Below are 20,953 nucleotides of genomic sequence, written 5' to 3'. Positions count from 1 at the left end.
CAATTTATGGTCTAAAACAAGCATCAAGAAGTTGGAACCAGAAATTTGATGAAACAATAAAGGATTTTGGTTTCATCAAGAACCCGGAGGAACCATGCGTGTACAAGAAAGTAGTTAAGGATGCGGTAACATTCTTAGTACTTTATGTTGATGAAATCCTACTCATTGGGAATGACGTAGGGATGTTGCAGTCAACAAAGATATGGTTATCAGGTAGATTCTCGATGAAGGATTTGGGTGAGGCATCCTATATTCTAGGGATACAAATCTATAGAGATAGATCTAAGAGAATGATAGGACTCACTCAAGCAACCTACATCGACACTATATTGAAAAGGTTTTCAATGGATGAGTCCAAGAGAGGACATCTACCTATGTGTCATGGAGTTTCTCTATCCAAGTCTATGTGTCCCAAGACTGACGAAGAGATAGAGAAAATGACACATATACCATATGCGTCAGCCATAGGTAGTATCATGTATGGGATGATTTCTACTAGACCAGATGTGGCCTATGCTCTGAGCGTCACGAGCAGATATCAAGCCAATCCAGGTCAAATTCATTGGAAATCCGTGAAGGATATTCTTAAGTACTTGAGAAGAACTAAGAATATATTCATTGTTTATGGTGGAAGAGAATTGAAGTTGGAAGGCTACACCGACTCTAGCTTCCAAAGTGACGTCGATGACTCGAAATCAACCTCTGGATTTGTATTCGTGCTCAATGGTGGTGCTGTCTCTTGGAAGAGTTCCAAGAAAGACACCACAGCGGATTCCACCACTGAGGCAGAATACATTGCAGCATCAGCTGCTGCTAAAGAGGCGGTTTGGATGAGGAAATTCATCCAAGAGTTGGGTGTGATTCCAGAATCTGTTGGTCCAGTCCCGGTGTACTGCGACAACACTGGTGCCGTTGCTCAGGCAAAGAAACCAAGGTCTCATCAAAGATCCAAACACATACTGAGGAAATACCACATCATCCGGGAGATCGTGGAAAGAGGAGACATTACAGTCGAGAGAGTGGCCTCTGCAGACAATATCGCTGATCCGCTTACGAAGCCCTTGCCAGGACCATTGTTTGACAAACATCGCGAAGCAATGAGATTACGTAATATGACTAGTTGGCTTTAGGGCATGTGGGAGATTGAAAGAGTGGGTGCCCGGATAGCCAACTTATGGCTAAGGGCTTTTATGACTCTTTGTGTAAACAATCTTTGTTTAATATAATTTACATTTTATTAATGGCAATGACTTTATCTTTCTTCATATTGTTATATTATGATATACTATTGTTGTTTTGATAAAGACCTTGAATATACTATAGTGTATGTAAGATGTGGTAGTACATGGGGATGACTATCATGAAACACATCTTATAGTCACTGTATATTCTAAACAGTTCCTAGTCGATTGAGCCGTCCGAAAATAAGGATAAGGATCGCTCGAGTTTGAGACTAGCATTTGCGATGCAGAGTACCACGTTTCATTGGTAGGGAACATAGAGATGTTCGAAGCATGCAAATGGATATTCATATGATGAATGATCGAACTACCCTATTCGGACTTTCCAAGTGGTTATCACTTATCGAGTGGATAAAGTCCGCGTTTTTGGTTGTACACCATTAGTCCTTAATATTTGAAACATCATTGAGACTCTATATGTTAGTACTGTGCTTTGACTCGTTTACCGACTCTATGGGGGTCATCAGGTGTCGGGATTGGGTACAGTTACGACGCATATAGGAGTCGATGCTTTGTTGTCAAGGATTCACCACATACTTGCGAGTGTGGATATCCTATGCGATCTGAGGAGATATTAGTGTGACGAATCTTTGGCCAGAGTACATGATGTGTTTTAGGTTAATGGTTATCCTAGTAACACATGCGATGTCACTAATAGATCTCCAAGATGTTGTGCATAGTTATCGAATCTCGAACGACTCTCGATGCACCAATGGTTGTTGATTCGATCGGGATATTTGGTTGAAGGGACCGTACTGTACGCTAACCAAAATCTACTGCTTCTTGCAGGCACTATCAGTAATACCTAGGGAATCATGGGGCGATGTTGCTAGACGCTCTTACCATGATTCGTTGGGTAAGTCGAAAATTGTTGTTCCGAGTCACAAGGAGTTGTGAGCCCACGGCTAGCTGTATTCCTGAACCATTGAGGGTTACACAAGTAATGGATTACTAAAACCCCGTAGAGATAGTTAAATTTAAAGAGTTAAATTTAATGAAAGAGAAATTGGATTTCTCAACTAAAGGGAGTGGAATTTCCTAAAATGACATAGTGATGGGCATTTTTGGAAATCACTGAATTCGGATTCAGAAAAATTATCTTGACTCTAAAAGATGCAGAAATGGTTTTTGTGCACATTGGTGAAATCAGTTTATCAATCGGAGTAACGATGAATTTTATATTAATTTCTATAACAACGGGCTTGGCTTGTTGGGCTTAAGTTATGGATTGTGGGCTTTAAGGAGTTAGAGTCCTGATACAATTATAACTAGAAATTATCTATAAATAGAGGTGTTGGGTTCGAAAATCAAACACTTTGTGTCTTATAATTTTCGAAATTACACTCTAAATATTCTAAGGGTTTTTCGAAATCCTTGTCCCTCCCGGAGAAAATTCAGACTTGTGATTTTTGTGAAAAATTACAATTCTGAATTAACAGATCATATCTGTTTATTCTCTACGCAAAACTTCTGATTGATTTCTAGTGCAGTCAATCAGAGGGTTTCTGTTTTCTGTTCGTGGACCTTATTCCGGTGATTGATCGTGACGCCATCGGTTCCTGGGATATACAAGAAGAGCAGATTAAATTCTGTTGGTGTCCATAATCTCGCTTCGAGATTGGAGGTAAAATATTTAATTAATTATTATTTATTTTACTTGTGTGATTTAATCGTTAAATGTTTTGATACCCATGATATGAAATTGTTTCATATCAAAGAAAAATAAATTTTTTAAACTTCCGCTGCACCGGGTATCGATTCAATTGATCTGAAAACGGTTTTCCAACACTTAGGATGTGGGGACCTTGGGTGCTAATCTCATCTTGAGGGGCAATTAATGAATAAGCATCATTAACAAAAATAATCGAAGACAATTATCGATGCAAAAACATACATTTGGCGATGCAAAAACACGTCGCAGAAAGAACCAAATTTTTTTTTAATAGGGTCATCCGCGGACGCGCCTCATGGGCGGCACGGGAGCGCATGCCCCACGGCCAAAGAGCACCAGGGCTGCGCAGTCGCGCCGCTCAGGCGTGCGGGCGCGCATGCCCTGCGGGTCTGCTGTCCAAAACCTCAATTCTTGTTGTTCTGAACATATCTGATCAGTTTACAACATTCTAAACATCTTAAATCAAGTTTAAAAAGATCTAAGTACAAGATTTAAGGTAAAACATATGAAGTTTAGAATATAAGAATCTCATACATGTTTCTAAGGTGCAATACCATAAACTCAATTCTAAGTTTTCAAAGCTCAAACTAAACCAACACCTTCTAACATGCATTTGACCGTAATTTATTCATAGCCCAAAGTCAACACATGCTAATCTTTCTCAATCTCGAGCTATCCAAGACAAATCTGACTCGCTCATGCCCCAAATCTGATGCAATGCACACATACAAACAAAGCAATAGCCGGATAACTCCGGTGAGAATACATCTCAGTATGAACGACATGCATATATCAAATCAATATCAAATCAATCATAATCATTTGTCGAACATAACTATTCATTTACAGCAATATCAAATCAATCATATAAATACATTCATATCTTGAATGACATATAATAATATGCTAGCATTTATAAACGCATATTATAAACCATAGAAATCTCTAGGTTAATGCATAAATGCAATTCATGTTTCAAAGAATAGGCTATCAAATCTGATACCAATAAAGCTTAGTTCTTGGGATCCCGGGAAAATAAAATCTTTAATCGACCACCAACTTACCCAATCGAGGTGGCATTAAATATCTCAATTCTCTTGACTTTGGTGCAACTATAGTGAGTCTTCTAGCTCTGGAAGTAAATTTACATTACGTGCCACTCAACTACAGCCCTCCAAACGTCGTATGCACTCTAGGCCAATCAGCCCTCTGTGCTTTTCAAGATAGAGTTCAAGATGAATGCAACATAATCTTGATGCATTAAATCATATAAATACTGATAAACATCTTGAACACATAATTCAATAATCATTCATAGCAACAATAGCAAGTAAATCACATAAGAGCACTTGAACAGATAAGTATGTGATTTTAGAAAAACTCGAAAACCACCACGTTCTCGAGTTGTTATACCTGGCGAGACTAATGTCGAATCATACCTTTCGATCATATCTTTGACATATTCAAACTTGCTAGCATCAAATCAGATGGCATATCAAAACGTCTATTCATTCCACGCTTGCTCATCGACGTTGATAGTTGATCAAAGTCTTGATTCAAATTTAATTGTTTTAACGGCTCGAACTCGTCGATTCGACCTCGATAACTTCAATTCCCAACTGAAATGAAGTGTACAATATGCTTAATATTATTCTCAAATCTGATATTTAGTTCTAAGTTCAATCTATAGCTGATATCAGATTAAATTGCAAACCGACAGCATAACAGTTCGAAGTCGGTAATTCAGAAAGCGCAAACATCAATATTTCCATCTCACAATATACTATCATCACCAATTCCAACAACAAATTCACGTGAATATCAACCTCAATTTTCAGATTTTTACAAATTCTTCAAAAATTATAAAACATGTACAAACGAAGATCTTTTCTCGATCCAACTTAGATATGCTATCGTCTTATATGCTAGAACACGTTTATACAATCAAATCTTAATTTGAACAACATCATAAAATTCAAACATGGTATAACTTCATAAAACTTACGTCAAAACGTGTCACTCGGAACCTTGATCGCAAATATACGATCAATCGGAAATTCTACCAGACGGATTAATTTTTATCGGAACTTGAAGCATCAAAAATGGCTTGAAATAAGTTTTCCTCCCTTCTCGGTTTCTTGACTGAATATTGTGATGAATTCCCACATCCTTACACGTTTTTATTTCCACTTGCAAGGAAATTTCATTTTGGCTCCTAAACTTTGACTTAATTGCAAATCAGTCCCCAAACAAGCGATTATTTCAATTTTAATCTTAAATAATTTAAGAATAGTAGAATTTAATTATAAAATCTAAATATTCTCCAATTAAATATTCTCGGATTAAAATTAAATCATTTCGGACCTTATCGCATTTTAGTCCTTGAACTTCTCAATATTTCCAAATTGGCCCCTGCTCGGATTTCAACCTCAAATTAAATCCTTGATGTTGGGATCGGTTCAGAGGGTAGAGGGGGGGTGAATACACTCTGAAACTTTTTTTCTTTCTTTTCAAAATGATCAAGTGAAGTTTAGTTCACTTAATCTGTTTTCTCAACTTCTAAAACGGTTTGAACAACTTAAATAGTGCGGAAATAGTTCAGAGGTTTTAGTGATGCAAAGTTTATAACACAATGTATGAGCAATATATAAGATAAATAGCAGTAAAGACTAAGGCACGATTTATGGAAGTTCGAAGGCTTAATCCTTCTACGTCTCCCCTTCTTCCACTTAGGAAGGAATTCACTAGAAGACTTTGGTTATTACAACGTCTTGCAATACACCCACTTCAGACTTAGGACTTATCCAATGCCTAATCCGAAACTCCTAGATTTACACAGATAAGATTCTCAGTTCTTATCAGACTGGTGGAAGCTTTTAGAGTATCTTCAAGTCTCTTCAATAATGAGTACAGTCCGATTGAGCTTCTCAAACTGTAGAGCGGTCGAGAGGCTTGGAAACCCTAGGATGATCCTTGAAGATGAGATATGTAAACTGTAGGCGAGGGTTTATTTGAGCAGCAAGTGAATGATCTTGTAAGTGTGCTCAAGTATTGCTTCAGTATATCAGATGAGGACTTCTGATAGTATTCAAGTGATTGAGTTGATTGAGATTTTTCGTGTTGCTTGTCTTCTCGTCACTTCTTGAGCAATCTTCCCTTTATATAGGTCAATCATCAACGTCTTTATTTTGAACGTTCTGATGCTGCATTGAATGCACATTTAATGCTTCATAAATGCATTGATGATTCTGCATGAAGATCGTACACTTCTTTAAATGCAGACAACTTCCAGGGTCCAAAACTGGTATAAACGGTCGAATGCTTTATCTGTAGCCATTCTGCGTTTTTGCCATTTTAGTGCAACCTGTTGTCTCGATGCAAGAGTCAACAGATCTTCTGATACGCCGGTTCTGCTTTTGATAAAAGATCTTGCAATGAACGTCTTGTCTCAAGTATTTGTCTTGAGATATCTTGATAAGCAGTTGACTTTCTACCGGTAGATAGATTTATCCTCTGCTGGTTTGAATAACCAATCGATAGGCTTGTGACTGCAACCGGTCGAGAGACAAAGGCGGTTGACAAGCTTCCGGTAGATAACTTGAAGGGTTTAGACAGTTGCGGTAGGAGTTGTAGTAGATTCCTAAAATACAAAAGATTGGCAGCACATTCCTATACAATGAGTTGTTGTTTGTTATCACCAAAATGTCGGATTCAACAATTTCCCCCTTTTTGGTGATGACAAAACTTAAGTGCTCCGAAAACAATATGAAAGCATTAAAATGAACTTCATTGAGAGAATGAATTTCATTAATTATAATAGGCATTCTAATTACACCTACTGAAGAAAAACAAAATGAGATACAGCTGCGATAAGTAAAGAAGAGACAAGTTGTTCATCTTTTGAACCAACTGGCTCCTCCTGACCTATCGCCTTCTCTTCTTCTTCTGTCGGCTTCTTCCTCACGTCTTCTTGCCTCTGCTGCTCTTCGTTGCTCTTCTTCCCACTTTTTGGTATCACCTTGGTTGAGTCGAAGGATGATCTCAGTGAGTTGAGTGCCAAGGCAGGCTTGCATAGTATCAATTTTTGCATCTAGTTGAGCAAGTAGAGTAGCTTGCATAGTGTCCATCCGATCATTCACCTGCCTATGAAGGCGGTTTTCGGATCTGACAACTTGTTCGGAGACGGTAGAGAGCGTTTTGATTTGAGTGCGATGATGGGCAGTGATCTCTTTGGACAGATGAGCAAGGTCTCGAGACACGGTCTCGAAATGCCGAATCATTGTCTGGCGTGAATTGTCAACCGATAAGGATGAGTTTGTGATGTCTTGTGAAAAAGATCGAACTGTTTGCATGAGCTCATGAAGCCTATTTATCAAAGTGTGATCCAGAGCTGCGGCCATGGCTTCAATTAATGAGTCATCAGTCTGAAGCATTTGACTCTGTGTGTCATTCCTTGATGAAACCGGGCCAGACTCAAGATGATGTGGTGCTGGTGATCTGGCTGGTGAGCTAGCTGATGGACCTTCCAATAGTGGTACAGTTGGAGATGTAGGGGTCTCGACTGCAGTCAAGATGGTTGGTGGAGTAGCAGGATCAGCACTCGGTTCATCCATTAGGAGATCTTCCACAAACTTTTCAGTAGATGGAGACGGTTGAAGTGCTGGGTCAGCATCAGTCACTGGCTGTTCTGGAGGTGCAAGTGATACAATAGTGCTTGGTATCTCTGTTGGGGGCACTACTGCTTCACTGCTGCAAGGAGCCTCTGTCACAGAGGTGACAGGAATTTCTTGTTCAATTACTTCGAAAGAATCTTGTGGACGACTGGGAGAGGTGTGAGCGGTCGCCGCTGGAGATAAGTGAGCAGTCACAGCTGCTTCCGGTTGAATTACTGCTTGGACTGCGGTTGAGGCGGGGTCGACCGATGAAGATGCTCCCACAATCGATCCTAGAGCGGATGACTGAAACAGGTCAGCAGCGATGAGACCGGTCAGAATCCCATCTGAAAGAGTAATAGCAGAGACGTCTTCTTCACCCTGATCTTGGGAAAGAAAAGTCTTCATCATCACCTGTGCTTCCAGTCCATAAGCCCGTAAACAAGCTGCTGAAGCTGTCGTCTTTACGTTGTTAAGAGCTTGGAAGTGCTGAAGTAGTTGAGTGATTTGACGTAGACTATTCTGTAGTCCAGTCAAAATCACAAAGTCATCGGCGGCGGTAGGACTCTTGGATTTGAAGTACTTGACACGCTCATTAATCAGCAGAGATAACAGGCTTCCTCGAAGCTTCAAGTCGATGAGCTGTCTTCTTCCCAGAGCCTCCACGATGTCTTCAGTGTCAGCAAAAAGAAGCATCTTTTGCTCAATAACATTCAGAGCTTTCCACTTAGGAAATATTTGAGCAAGCGTCAGGTGAGTACGGGAATGATGCCATCTGTCAAAGCGTTGTAGGTGACACTTGACAGTGCGGAGAACGTGAGAGATGATCAAGTTGAGCTCTACAGTAGCTGCTGGTTGAGCCTTAGGTGAGTAGATCATCACACATTTTCCTTTGTCCTTGGGATCAGCAAGAGTGACCTTTGGAGTTGATGAGGCACCTTCCCTGATTATCACACCCTTGGTAGGACGTGGAGCAGTAGTAGCAGTAGTGGTAGTAGTCTCGACCGTTGGCAGAATTGGTGTTGGAACGGTAGGAGCAAGTCCAGAAAGGGACTTTAACTTCTTGTGCTGCCTCTTCTTCTCGCCTGCAGGCGTGGATGGCACAGCTGCTTTGGAGACAGAAGGAGATGACTTGCTGAAGGCTTGAATCAATGGAACGTTCTCACGTGATTCGTCTTCAGAGTCAGACTCTATGATAAGTTGACGCTTGGCAGATTTCTTGGTATGGGCTGGTTTGGCCGCTACCGGAACTATTGAAAGCGGTTGAGTGACAGCAACAATACTTGCGGTTGAAGGCAGAGTGTCGACCGCAACCTCTTTCTTGTTCAGAAACTTGAAGATTGTAGACTTGTTGAGCCATTTGGTGGGATGCAGAGGCTCAGTCTTGGAGAAGTCTACTCCAAGGACGCTCAAGATGTGGCAAATTTGCAGAGCAAATCCCTCGGATTGCCCCTTTCCCCTGATCATTTCACATAAAGTAGTGAACAATATGTCTGACCAGTTGATGTTGATTTTGGAGGCGATACAAGCCATGTATTGGAATTTCTCCATCGTCACCTTGTCGTATGATCCAGCCTTGGCAAGAAGATTCTTGGCCACGATGTTGGTCAATAGCCTGAATGGAGCTTTAAGAGATGTCTTCTGAACCGGCAGTTTGATCGGAGCATCAGTGGTTGAGAATTCCTTCAACCAGTATGAGCAGTTACCATCGGGAAGATCCGCGCAATTTGTCAAACCCCTGGAGGGCAGATCAAATGTGCTGGCGAAGAACTTTTGATTGAAGGAGTAGGACTCTGTCCGGATCACGCATTTGACAGTCCCATGCTCGATTTGAGCGGTTGCAAAGAACTCCTTCAAGACAGGCAGATCGCAGATGGCGCTGCTTCCCAAAAACTTCTTCAGTCCAGAGGCTTCAAGCATGGTGAAGACCTCAGTGATTCCTGCATTGTTTGCCTCAATAACGGAATCAAAGTTGATTGCAAGGCAAGTCTTCTGGATCGACATGATAGCTGTAGATAAGAACTCGAGCAGAGAGTAAGCAAAAGCTTGATAGTAATACGATAGAACTTTTAATGCAATATGAAAGCTTTAGCAACGGTGAAAGGTTGGTATACAAGTGTAAAGAAGTATATATAGGAACCTATGGGCCATAGGATGACGTCATGAAAAGTATTTTTGAAATTCAAAAAGTTTTGAAGAGTATAATCACCGCGCCCAATTAATGTCATTTGGTTCAAAGCACAAAGCTGCTAGTACGGAGCCTGTCAGAGACTAGCTAAAGACGGATGATATGCCAATATTTCTGGTAATGTAACAGCTAAGCTATTAACGTCATACTAGCAATCATTCCCCCTAAAAACATGCATACTAACTTAGATCTACTAAGCCAAGAATATTTCGAAAATATGAAAACTTAGCGTCCGGTAAAGGCTTGGTGAATATGTCTGCTGCTTGCTGATCGGTAGAGATGTATTCCAGCCTGATTTCCTTCTTTAAGACATGATCTCGGATAAAGTGATGTCTGATATCAATGTGCTTTGTCCTAGAGTGCATCACTGGATTGTGAGTGATGGCTATGGCACTTGTATTGTCACAGTAGATTGGAGTTTCACTCGACCGGATTCCATAATCATTAAGCTGCTGTTGAATCCAGAGTATTTGAGCACAACAGCTGCCAGCAGCAAGGTATTCTGCTTCGGAGGTCGAGGTAGCAATTGATGTCTGCTTCTTACTTGACCACGAAATTAGTCTATCTCCAAGGAATTGACATGTGCCACTTGTACTTTTGCGATCAATTCTACAACCTGCATAATCTGCATCTGAATAGCCAATAAGATTAAGATTTGAATCTTTGGGATACCAAAGACCCACATTAGTAGTTCCTTTAATATATTTAATTATTCGTTTGGCGGCAATGAAATGAGATTGCTTAGGTGCTGCTTGAAATCTAGCACATAAACAAACTGAATACATGATATCCGGTCGACTGGCAGTCAAATAAAGCAATGAGCCAATAAGGCCTCGATACATTGTTACCTCGACCGGGATTCCCCCTTCATCTTTATCAAGCTTGATTGATGTACTCATGGGGGTAGATACAGTTGAGCACTGTTCCATTCCAAACTTCTTTACCAATTCCTTGGCATACTTGGATTGATTGATAAATATTCCAGTTTCAAGTTGCTTCACTTGCAATCCAAGAAAGAAATTTAGCTCGCCCATCATGCTCATTTCAAATTTCTCCTGCATCATCTTAGAGAACTTTGAGCACAACTTGGGGTTAGTTGACCCAAATATAATGTCATCAACATAAATTTGTACTAGTAACACATGATCACCTTTTACAAATTTAAACAAGGTCTTATCGACCGTTCCAATTTGGAAATCATGTTCCAGTAAAAATTTTAGTAATGTATCATACCATGCACGCGGTGCTTGTTTTAATCCATAGAGGGCTTTGTCAAGTTTATAGATATATTGAGGATGAGTAGGATTGACAAAACCTGGTGGTTGTTCAACGTACACCTCTTCTTGAAGTAGACCATTGAGGAATGCAGACTTGACATCCATTTGATAAACTTTAAAGTCCTTGAAAGCTGCATAGGCAAGAAAGATGCGGATTGCTTCTAGTCTTGCAACTGGCGCGAAGGATTCCTCAAAGTCTATGTCTTCTTCTTGTCTGAATCCTTGTGCAACAAGTCGAGCTTTGTTACGCACAACAGTGCCATGTTCATCGAGCTTGTTGCGAAACACCCATCTAGTTCCAATCACATTTTGATTTTCCGGTCGAGGAACTAGATGCCACACATTGTTGCGGGTGAATTGATTCAACTCTTCTTGCATAGCTTCAATCCAGCTGGCATCTGATAGAGCTTCATCTATCTTCTTGGGCTCTACTTGAGATATGAAAGCTGCATGCAAGAATTCATTAATCATTTGACCACGTGTTTTTCGAGGAGCAGAAGGGTCACCTATGACCAACCCAGGTGGATGATCTTTGTTCCACCTAAAATAATTCCCTAAAGGGTTGTCATCAATTGGTTGATGAACGTCCTCGTTTACTGGATCATAATTGGCAGGAGGATCGTTATCAACCGGTGGATCCTCTTCTGGCCTTGTTTGATCACACACGGTAAAGGGAACTGGATCATCCTTCTTTGGAGGATATGGATCACCGTCACTCTCTTCCTGTAGATTTGTGTTTTCCAGTCTATGACTCAGATCATTTATGCTCGCTTGAGTTTGTTCTGTACAAAGAGTAGATTCATCAAAAACAACATGAATGGTTTCCTCGACCATTAGTGATCTTTGATTGAACACTCGATAAGCTCTGCTAACGGCTGAGTAACCAATAAAAGTTCATTCGTCTGCTTTGGCATCGAAGGCTGTCAAATGATTTTTGCCATTGTTGTGGATAAAGCATTTGCACCCAAAAATTTTGAAGTATGAAATATCAGGTTTTGTGCCATTCCAGATCTCATATGGAGTTTTGTTAAATCGTTTATTAATCATAGATCTGTTTTGAGTATAGCAAGCTGTGTTAACTGCTTCTGCCCAAAGCCTTTGAGAAACATTTGAATCAGCAATCATAGTTCTGGCTGCTTCTTTTAAAGTACGGTTCCTTCTTTCAGCCACCCCATTTTGCTGTGGGGATCTAGCAGCTGACAGCTCATGCTTGATTCCCTGATCATCTAGATAAGCCATAAGAGTGGTGTTTAAAAACTCAGTCCCTCTATCACTCCTGATTCTATCTATCACAGTAGACTGTTCATTTTGCAAGCGTTTAAAAAGCTTAATCAGGTGAGGTGCAGTTTGATCTTTTGAAGAGAGAAAGATGACCCAAGTAAATCGAGAAAAGTCATCTATAACAACAAGAGCATATCTCATTCCCCCTATGCTTCTTACTGGTATAGGACCAAATAGGTCCATGTGAAGTAAATCTAAGCATTTGGAAGAAGACATACACCCTTTATTTTTAAAGGTTGCTCTCACCTGCTTTCCTAGTTGACAAGCAGGACAAACTTTGTCTTTTATAAAATCTCCTTCAGGCAGACCAGAAACCAAATCATGCTTCCTCAAGTTAGAGATGGACTTAAAATTTAGATGATTTAACCGCGTATGCCACAACCAATGTTTATCATGATGAGCAGTAAGACAAGCAGGTGAAGAAATATGTGAGCAAGACCAGTTTACCTTGTAGGTGTTTAGGTCTCTTACACCGGTCATAAGAGTCTCACCTTTGTCATTTTTGATGATGCAAGTGTGTTTGTGAAACTCGACCGAATGATCATTGTCACATAGTTGACTAATACTTATCAAATTATAGCACAGTTTGTCAACAAGCAACACATCTTTAATAATGATGTTACCATGGATAATCTTACCCTTACCCACGGTTTTACCTTTAGAGTTGTCTCCAAAGCTGATCTTTGGTCCTTTGCACAGCACAACTTCTGTTAGAAGTTCTGGATTCCCTGTCATGTGCCGTGAGCAACCACTATCTAAGTACCAGGTAGTGTCCTTGATAGAAGTGGTCTTCTCGCCCGTTTGGACTTTTAGTACCTGCAAAAAGTGAAGAACTTTTGGTACCCATATCTAGTAGGGTCCAGGTCGGATTAGCCCTTTCGGGACCCACACCTGGAATACCCTTACAGGTTTGCCCGTGTGTGTGTCCAGAAATCTGTGCGGTCGATAAGCAGTAAATGTGTGTGCTTGTGAGGTTGCTGTGTGCTGCTTGCCTTTTTGATCTTTATCAGTTAGCCTGTACCTCTTTTGAACTGGCCTGCAATTAAAGTACTGGTAAGGCTTCTCCTTTGACCATCTTCTCTTAGAGTAGTTAGACTCATTCCATGGCCTTTTGAAATTAGATTGGTTTCCCTTTCTTCTTTCATTAGGTTTTGGTTTGACCCAAGTTCCTCTTTGATTAGAGATCTGGGGATCCACATATCTCAGCCCTCTATGCTTAGAGCTTCGTTCGTTAGATACTTTCTGATTTTTGTCAAAGCTGCACTCATCATGTTCATATATCGTGCTGGACCTGACAAATCTTATTTTGTTAAGATTGCCTTTGTCCAGGCTTGACTGAATACAAGATTCCATAGACTGTTCATTTGTTCCAAACCCTAGACCGGTTTTGTCATGTGCCGGTCTTTGGATTTCTTGAATCTTGTCAATGGTTTCAGAAGATTTATTCCAAGCCTTAATTGTTTCAAGTAGTTTTTTGTTCTCAGTCAAGGTTGCTTGGAACACTCTTTTCAAGGTGTCATTCTCAGTAGCCAGCAGACTTAGCTTGACCTTAAGACCATCAAGCTCTTTTCGCTGCATGCAGCTTGATTCGCTTGACTTATCTTTTAGGTCAGCTCTTTCTGCCTTTACCTCCTCGAATTCCTTGGATAATGCTTTGTATTCATTAGCCATTTCGTGTAAAGCAGTAACTAGATCACTGTGAGTAAATTCAGGTGAACCAAAGTCAAATACCTCCTCAGATTCTTCTTCGATGTCAGCCATAAGGCATTCCACCTTTTCATCATCGCTGTCATCTGAAGAGCTTCCGGTATTGGGGTTGTCAGAGTCAAACTCAGCCCACTTGCTTTTGCTTTCGTCTGCTACTAGAACCCTTTGGTCTCTTCCTTTTCTAAACATCCTCTTGTCCTCCTTGCCCCTTCTTCTTTCGAAGACTTGCTTCTGATCATTGCTCTTAGGCTTGGTGCAATCTGCAATGAAGTGGCCTGGCTTGCCACAGTTAAAACAAGTAGGACCATCGTCTGTATGGTCCGATTTATGATAATTTTTAAATTTAGAATTGTTTTTACGCATAAATCTACCAAATTTCTTGACAAAGAGTGTCATGGCTTCGTTGCTGATTTGCTCAGCTGATATCTTTGGAGCTTCCTCGACCGGTGGACGTATCACCGTTGAGGTTAAGGCCTTGGTTGGTTGAGAGGTAGATGGTTCATCTTCTGTCCTCTTGTTGAGCTCGAACTCGTAGGCTTTGAGATCTGCAAAGAGATCATGCAGTTCAACCTTGCTTAAGTCTTTTGACTCCCTCATGGCCACTGTCTTGATCTCCCATTCTTTGGGCAAAGCTCTCATAACCTTCACAGCAATTTCACGGTTAGTATAAGTTTTTCCTAAAGCAATAAGATCACAAATGATACTACTGAACCGTTCATCAAATTCAGCCATGGTTTCCCCTGGCTTCATTTTGGCATTGTCATATTTTTGAATGACCATGGTGAGCTTGTTTTCCTTGGTCTGGTCATTTCCTTCACACAGCTGAGTGAGCTTCTCCCAAATCTCCTTTGCTGTGGAGCATGACTTGATTTTGCTGAACATGTTCTTGTCCAGTGTTTTGTATAGGATGTCCCGGGCCATATTGTCAAGATTGGCCTTCTTTTTGTCCTCAGTAGTCCACTCAGCTCTTGGTTTCTCAATCATTTGTCCTACACCATCGGTTAGAGCTAGGTTGACCTTCATGATTTTGATAGGACCGTCTGTTATGACATATAGCATGTCATCGTCCTGTGCTGCAAGATGTGCCTGCATGCGAATTTTTCAGTCATCATAATCTTCATTAGAAAACATAGGAATTTTGTTGAAAGAAGTCATGATTTTAAAACTTTAGATCAATAGTTGAGAAAGGAACCCGCTCTGATACCACTTGTTGGGATCGGTTCAGAGGGTAGAGGGGGGGTGAATACACTCTGATACTTTTCTTCTTTCTTTTCAAAATGATCAAGTGAAGTTTAGTTCACTTAATCTGTTTTCTCAACTTCTAAAACGGTTTGAACAACTTAAATAGTGCGGAAATAGTTCAGAGGTTTTAGTGATGCAAAGTTTATAACACAATGTATGAGCAATATGTAAGATAAATAGCAGTAAAGACTAAGGCACGATTTATGGAAGTTCGAAGGCTTAATCCTTCTACGTCTCCCCTTCTTCCACTTAGGAAGGAATTCACTAGAAGACTTTGGTTATTACAACGTCTTGCAATACACCCACTTCAAACTTAGGACTTATCCAATGCCTAATCCGAAACTCCTAGATTTACACAGATAAGATTCTCAGTTCTTATCAGACTGGTGGAAGCTTTTAGAGTAGCTTCAAGTCTCTTCAATAATGAGTATAGTCCGGTTGAGCTTCTCAAACTGCAGAGCGGTCGAGAGGCTTGGAAACCCTAGGATGATCCTTGAAGATGAGATATGTAAACTGTAGGCGAGGATTTATTTGAGCAGCAAGTGAATGATCTTGTAAGTGTGCTCAAGTATTGCTTCAGTATATCAGATGAGGACTTCTGATAGTATTCAAGTGATTGAGTTGATTGAGATTTTTCGTGTTGCTTGTCTTCTCGTCACTTCTTGAGCAATCTTCCCTTTATATAGGTCAATCATCAACGTCTTTATTTTGAACGTTCTGATGCTGCATTGAATGCACATTTAATGCTTCATAAATGCATTGATGATTCTGCATGAAGATCGTACACTTCTTTAAATGCAGACAACTTCCAGGGTCCAAAACTGGTATAAACGGTCGAATGCTTTATCTGTAGCCATTCTGCGTTTTTGCCATTTTAGTGCAACCTGTTGTCTTGATGCAAGAGTCAACAGATCTTCTGATACGCCGGTTCTGCTTTTGATAAAAGATCTTGCAATGAACGTCTTGTCTCAAGTATTTGTCTTGAGATATCTTGATAAGCAGTTGACTTTCTACCTGTAGATAGATTTATCCTCTGCTGGTTTGAATAACCAGTCGATAGTCTTGTGACTGCAACCGGTCGAGAGACAAAGGCGGTTGACAAGCTTCCGGTAGATAACTTGAAGAGTTTATACGGTTGCGGTAGGAGTTGTAGTAGATTCCTGAAATACAAAAGATTGCCAGCACATTCCTATACAATGAGTTGTTGTTTGTTATCACCAAAATGTCGGATTCAACACTTGATATTTTTAATCTTGGAATTCACATCTTAAATTTCATAAATATCAATTCAAATATTTTTATCTTTTAATTTAAGAATTCCGGATATTAAAATCTTAAAATCCAAAAATCTTCAAATTAAATATTTTCGACCCGAAATTTAAATCTCTAATTCTGACATTTCTCAAATTCATATTTTCTCATATTCGGAATTTAAATCTTAAATCCCGTAATTAATAACTTAATATTTTCGGGCCTTACATAGGAAGTCCAACGCTAAGAATCAAACACCTTACTCTTTCTAATAAGGTTCGATTCATGTGCTCAACTATTCCATTTTGCTGAGGATTACCAGGAAGAGTCCTATGTCTTGTTATTCCTTTATCTTTACAAAGTATGTTAAATTTCGCAGAGACAAACTCCAAACCATTATTTGTTATGAGGTGTTTGAGCTTCATGTTCATCTTGTTTTCCACTGAGACTAACCAGTCTTTGAACATAAGAAGAGATTCATCCTTTTTTTAAGAATATAAACCCATGTTCTTCTGGAATAATCATCAATTATTGACATGAAGTATCTTCCACCTCCATGAGTAGGTGTTTAAGAAGGTCCCCAAAGATCAGAGTGAACATAGTCTAAAGGTCCTTTTGTTGTGTGCTTAGCTGTGTGAAACTGGACTTTCTTAGCTTGGCCTAAGATACAATACTCACATGATTCTAACTCTTGAATCCTATCACCAAACAACAAATTTTGTTTAGCTAATTCAGCTAATCCCTTTTCACTTATGTGACCCAATCTTTTATGCCATAGTTGAGTCATATCAATCCCACCTTGAGCTGCTACATACCCTCCAAGTATTGTGTTTCCCATAAGGATGTACAATGAATTTATCCTCTTGGATTTCATAATCACAAGTGACCCTTTTAGTATCCTTAAATTTCCATTGTCTGACTTAAATGAGTAGCCCTTCGATTCCAGAGTACCAAGTGAGATTAAGTTCCTTTTAAGTTCAGGAACATACCTTACCTCCTGGAGCATCCTGTCGTTACCATCATGCATCCTTAATCTCACAAATCCTATTCCTTTAAATTTTCATGATTTATTATTTCCCAGAATGACCAAGCCTTGATCTGATTTGATTAAATTCTCAATCCAAGACATACTAGGAGTCATATGAAACGAGCATCCTGAATCAAGAATCCATTCATTTGATGAACTATGTTCAGTTACTGCCAAGGTTTCTGCAGATTCATATCCACCAGATACCATAAAATCTTCTCCATCATCTTCATTTCTGTCATGAGACTTCTTCTTCCTCTCTTGACAATTTCGTTTATAATGCCCCTCCTTGTGATAGTGAAAACATTTAAACTTAGATTAAATCTTGGACCTTGATCTCGGTTTATAATTCTTTTGAGTCCTCTTCTCAGTTCTTCCATGTGTGACCAGACTAGGGGTGCAAACGAACCGAATCGAGCCGAATAATGGTAAAATTTTAAGGCTCGAATTCGGCTCGATAAGAGTATATTCGATTTCGAGCTCGATTCGAAGTTCGATAATTTCAAATATTTTGGCTCGAGCTCGGCTCGAAATAAAGTTCGAGTTCGTGTTCGGCTCGAAATATTCGAACCTATTCGTGAACTATTCCGATATTATGGTTCAAAAAGCTCGAAATATTTGAAAAAAGTTCGAAATGTATATATATTTATTATATAATTATATTATATTAATTAAATATTAAGGTTCGCGAACTATTCGTGAACTATCGAACAGTATAATTTCGGCTCGAGCTCGGCTCGAAAAAAAGTTCAAACATGTTCGAATTCGGCTCGAGTTTGATAAGCTCGAATACGAATCAAATATTTATCGAGCATGCTCGTAAAGCTCACGAATAGGTTCAGTTCATTTGCACCCCTAGACCAGACTTTCACCTTGTGGTTGAGAATCAAGATGAAGTTTTGTTTGAAGTTTCTTTGCTCATATGGTTGATTGTACTTCATCAAGATATATGGTCTGCTCTCTACCATACAACTTGGAATCTCTCAGATTTTCAAAGGATTTTGGAAGAGCATTTAACAAGATTAGAGCCTTATCCTCATCTTTCAATTTCACTTCGATGTTCTCCAAGTCATCAAAATTTTTTTATGAAAACTTCAATCTGATCTGATATTGACTTGTCTTCACCAATCTTGATGGAATACAATCTCTGTTCATATATAAACGATTGGAAAAGGATTTGGTCATGTAGAGGATAAGGCTCAGATTGTGTTTAGGCTCAGATTAAAAGGAACTTAAATCTCACTTGGTACTCTTGTGAGCTCTTGTGCGTGTGTTTAGGCTCAGATTAAGTTCCTTTTCACCAATCACAAGTGACCCTTTTAGTATCCTTAAATTTCCATTGTCGGATACCTCTCTCAGTGTCCTGCCTCCTAAACACAATATGATTGCTCTTAATGCCTTCTGCAGAATCTGAGCCTTCTCTTTTGAATCTTCAATCATCGATTCTTCTCCCAAAAGTGCATCAACAGTCCCTTGTTTAATCAAGATAGCTGTCATCTTGACTCTTCAAAGCCCAAAGTCGTTTACCCTGGTGAACTTCTCGATGTCGAATTTCATAGCTACCATTTTTTATTAAGAAATCAAGGAATTGTTCGATTCCCACAGACGGCGCCAGTTGTTAATGTAAACCACCGATTTCCAAACTCCTTGATCCATAGAAACACACGCGCAAGAGCTCACACTAATACACATAAATAAGAACAAATCACGAACACTCAAGCAATTACGTGCTTTGACTCTTTTGTTGAGTCTACATCCACGGGATGAATCGTAACAACTTTATTGATCAAGACAAGTGTTTAATTACAAAACTTTGATCCAAGATCAATCACAAAAGAACACTAAGGACAACTCTCAACCAACTATGACTATTACTCTTGAATCTCCTTTGGAATTGAACTTCTGAATGCTTTCTACTGCCCCTCGATGAATCCCTTTAGAGTATATATATTGGTCTTTTCTTAGTTAACACTCCAAGTTTCCAGTCATGCAAATCAATATCAAAACCAGCTGACTTTAAACTTCAAACCAGAATAAACAACTTAACTGTCCATAACTTCCAGTAGCAACCGGTTGTCTTTACTTTGAATGCTTCCAGCTGAGACTTCTTGATTCATGCTTATCCAACTTTGAGAGACACATCTAACATATAGTATTCGTGAAAAATATTTATCAACAATCGAAGATCTATCAATATTTCTGAAAAATATTGATTTTATATCTATCAACATTCATGAAGAATAATAGAGCTAGAATTTAAAGATTTAAGATCGATCTATCAATATTTCATATATATATATATATATATATATATTATCATCTAAAAATGCTTAATATCTTGAAGATTATTGATTTTATATATTCCTGAAAGATATTGATGCACAATAAAATATTTATCGATATTCTTAAAATTATTGATATATTGTATAAGATTTGTTAATGTTTTTGAATAATATTAAAATAACATACAAATTCGTTAATGTTCTCAAAGAATATTGATTTATTATGAATTATAAATATATATTTATGTTGTTTTCTCGAAGAAGACATATTATAATATAATTATATTTATATATTTAATTATGCTACAGAAGCAACATAAATCATAAGATTTATATAAGATCTATCCATATTCATGAAGAATATTAACATAAGATAAAAAATGTATCAATATTTTGAAACTTATTGGTTTTAGGTTTATCAACAATCCGGACAATGTTGATAAAGATCTATCTATATTCATGTAGAATATTGATATAAAATCTAAAGATTTGTCAATATTAGCTACGAAACACACGCGTTGCACGTGTATAATATAATATTTGAATATAATAATATGATATCTTATATAATCAATCAATTAGTAAAATATAAGATTTATTAGCATACATTTACATAAATTGTAAGAAAAAGAAAACGTGGGGATGAAATGGGTTAACATGGAAGGTTAACGTGGGGATGAAATGAGTTAACATGAGAGGTTGAGTTTGGTTAAATCTTTGTTTTACCCCTATGATTTTAGATCAAGAAAAAAAATAGTGGCAATATTGTCCGTTCACATTTTTAACCAAATTCCTTTAAAAAGGGCACTTTTAACATCCATTTGAAAAAATTTCATCCTCATGTGACACGAAATGGCTAGCAAGAGTCAGACAGACTCAATACGGGCTACAGGAGCGAAGGTTTCATCAAAGTCAACCTCCTCTACATGTGTATACCCTTGAGCTACCAACCTTGCTTTATTTCTCGCAATATTTCCTGATTCATCAATTTTATTTTTTAAAAATCCATTTTGTGTCAATTATATTGCCATGATCAGGTAAAGGTATTAAACACCAAAAATAATTTCTCACAAAATGTTCAAGCTCTTCATGCATTGTTTTGACCCAAAATTCATCTTTTAAAGCTTCAATCA

This window comes from Henckelia pumila, chromosome 4 (assembly GCF_033568475.1).
Source record: "Henckelia pumila isolate YLH828 chromosome 4, ASM3356847v2, whole genome shotgun sequence".
NCBI lineage: Eukaryota > Viridiplantae > Streptophyta > Magnoliopsida > Lamiales > Gesneriaceae > Henckelia > Henckelia pumila.
This window is presented reverse-complemented; position numbering follows the sequence as displayed.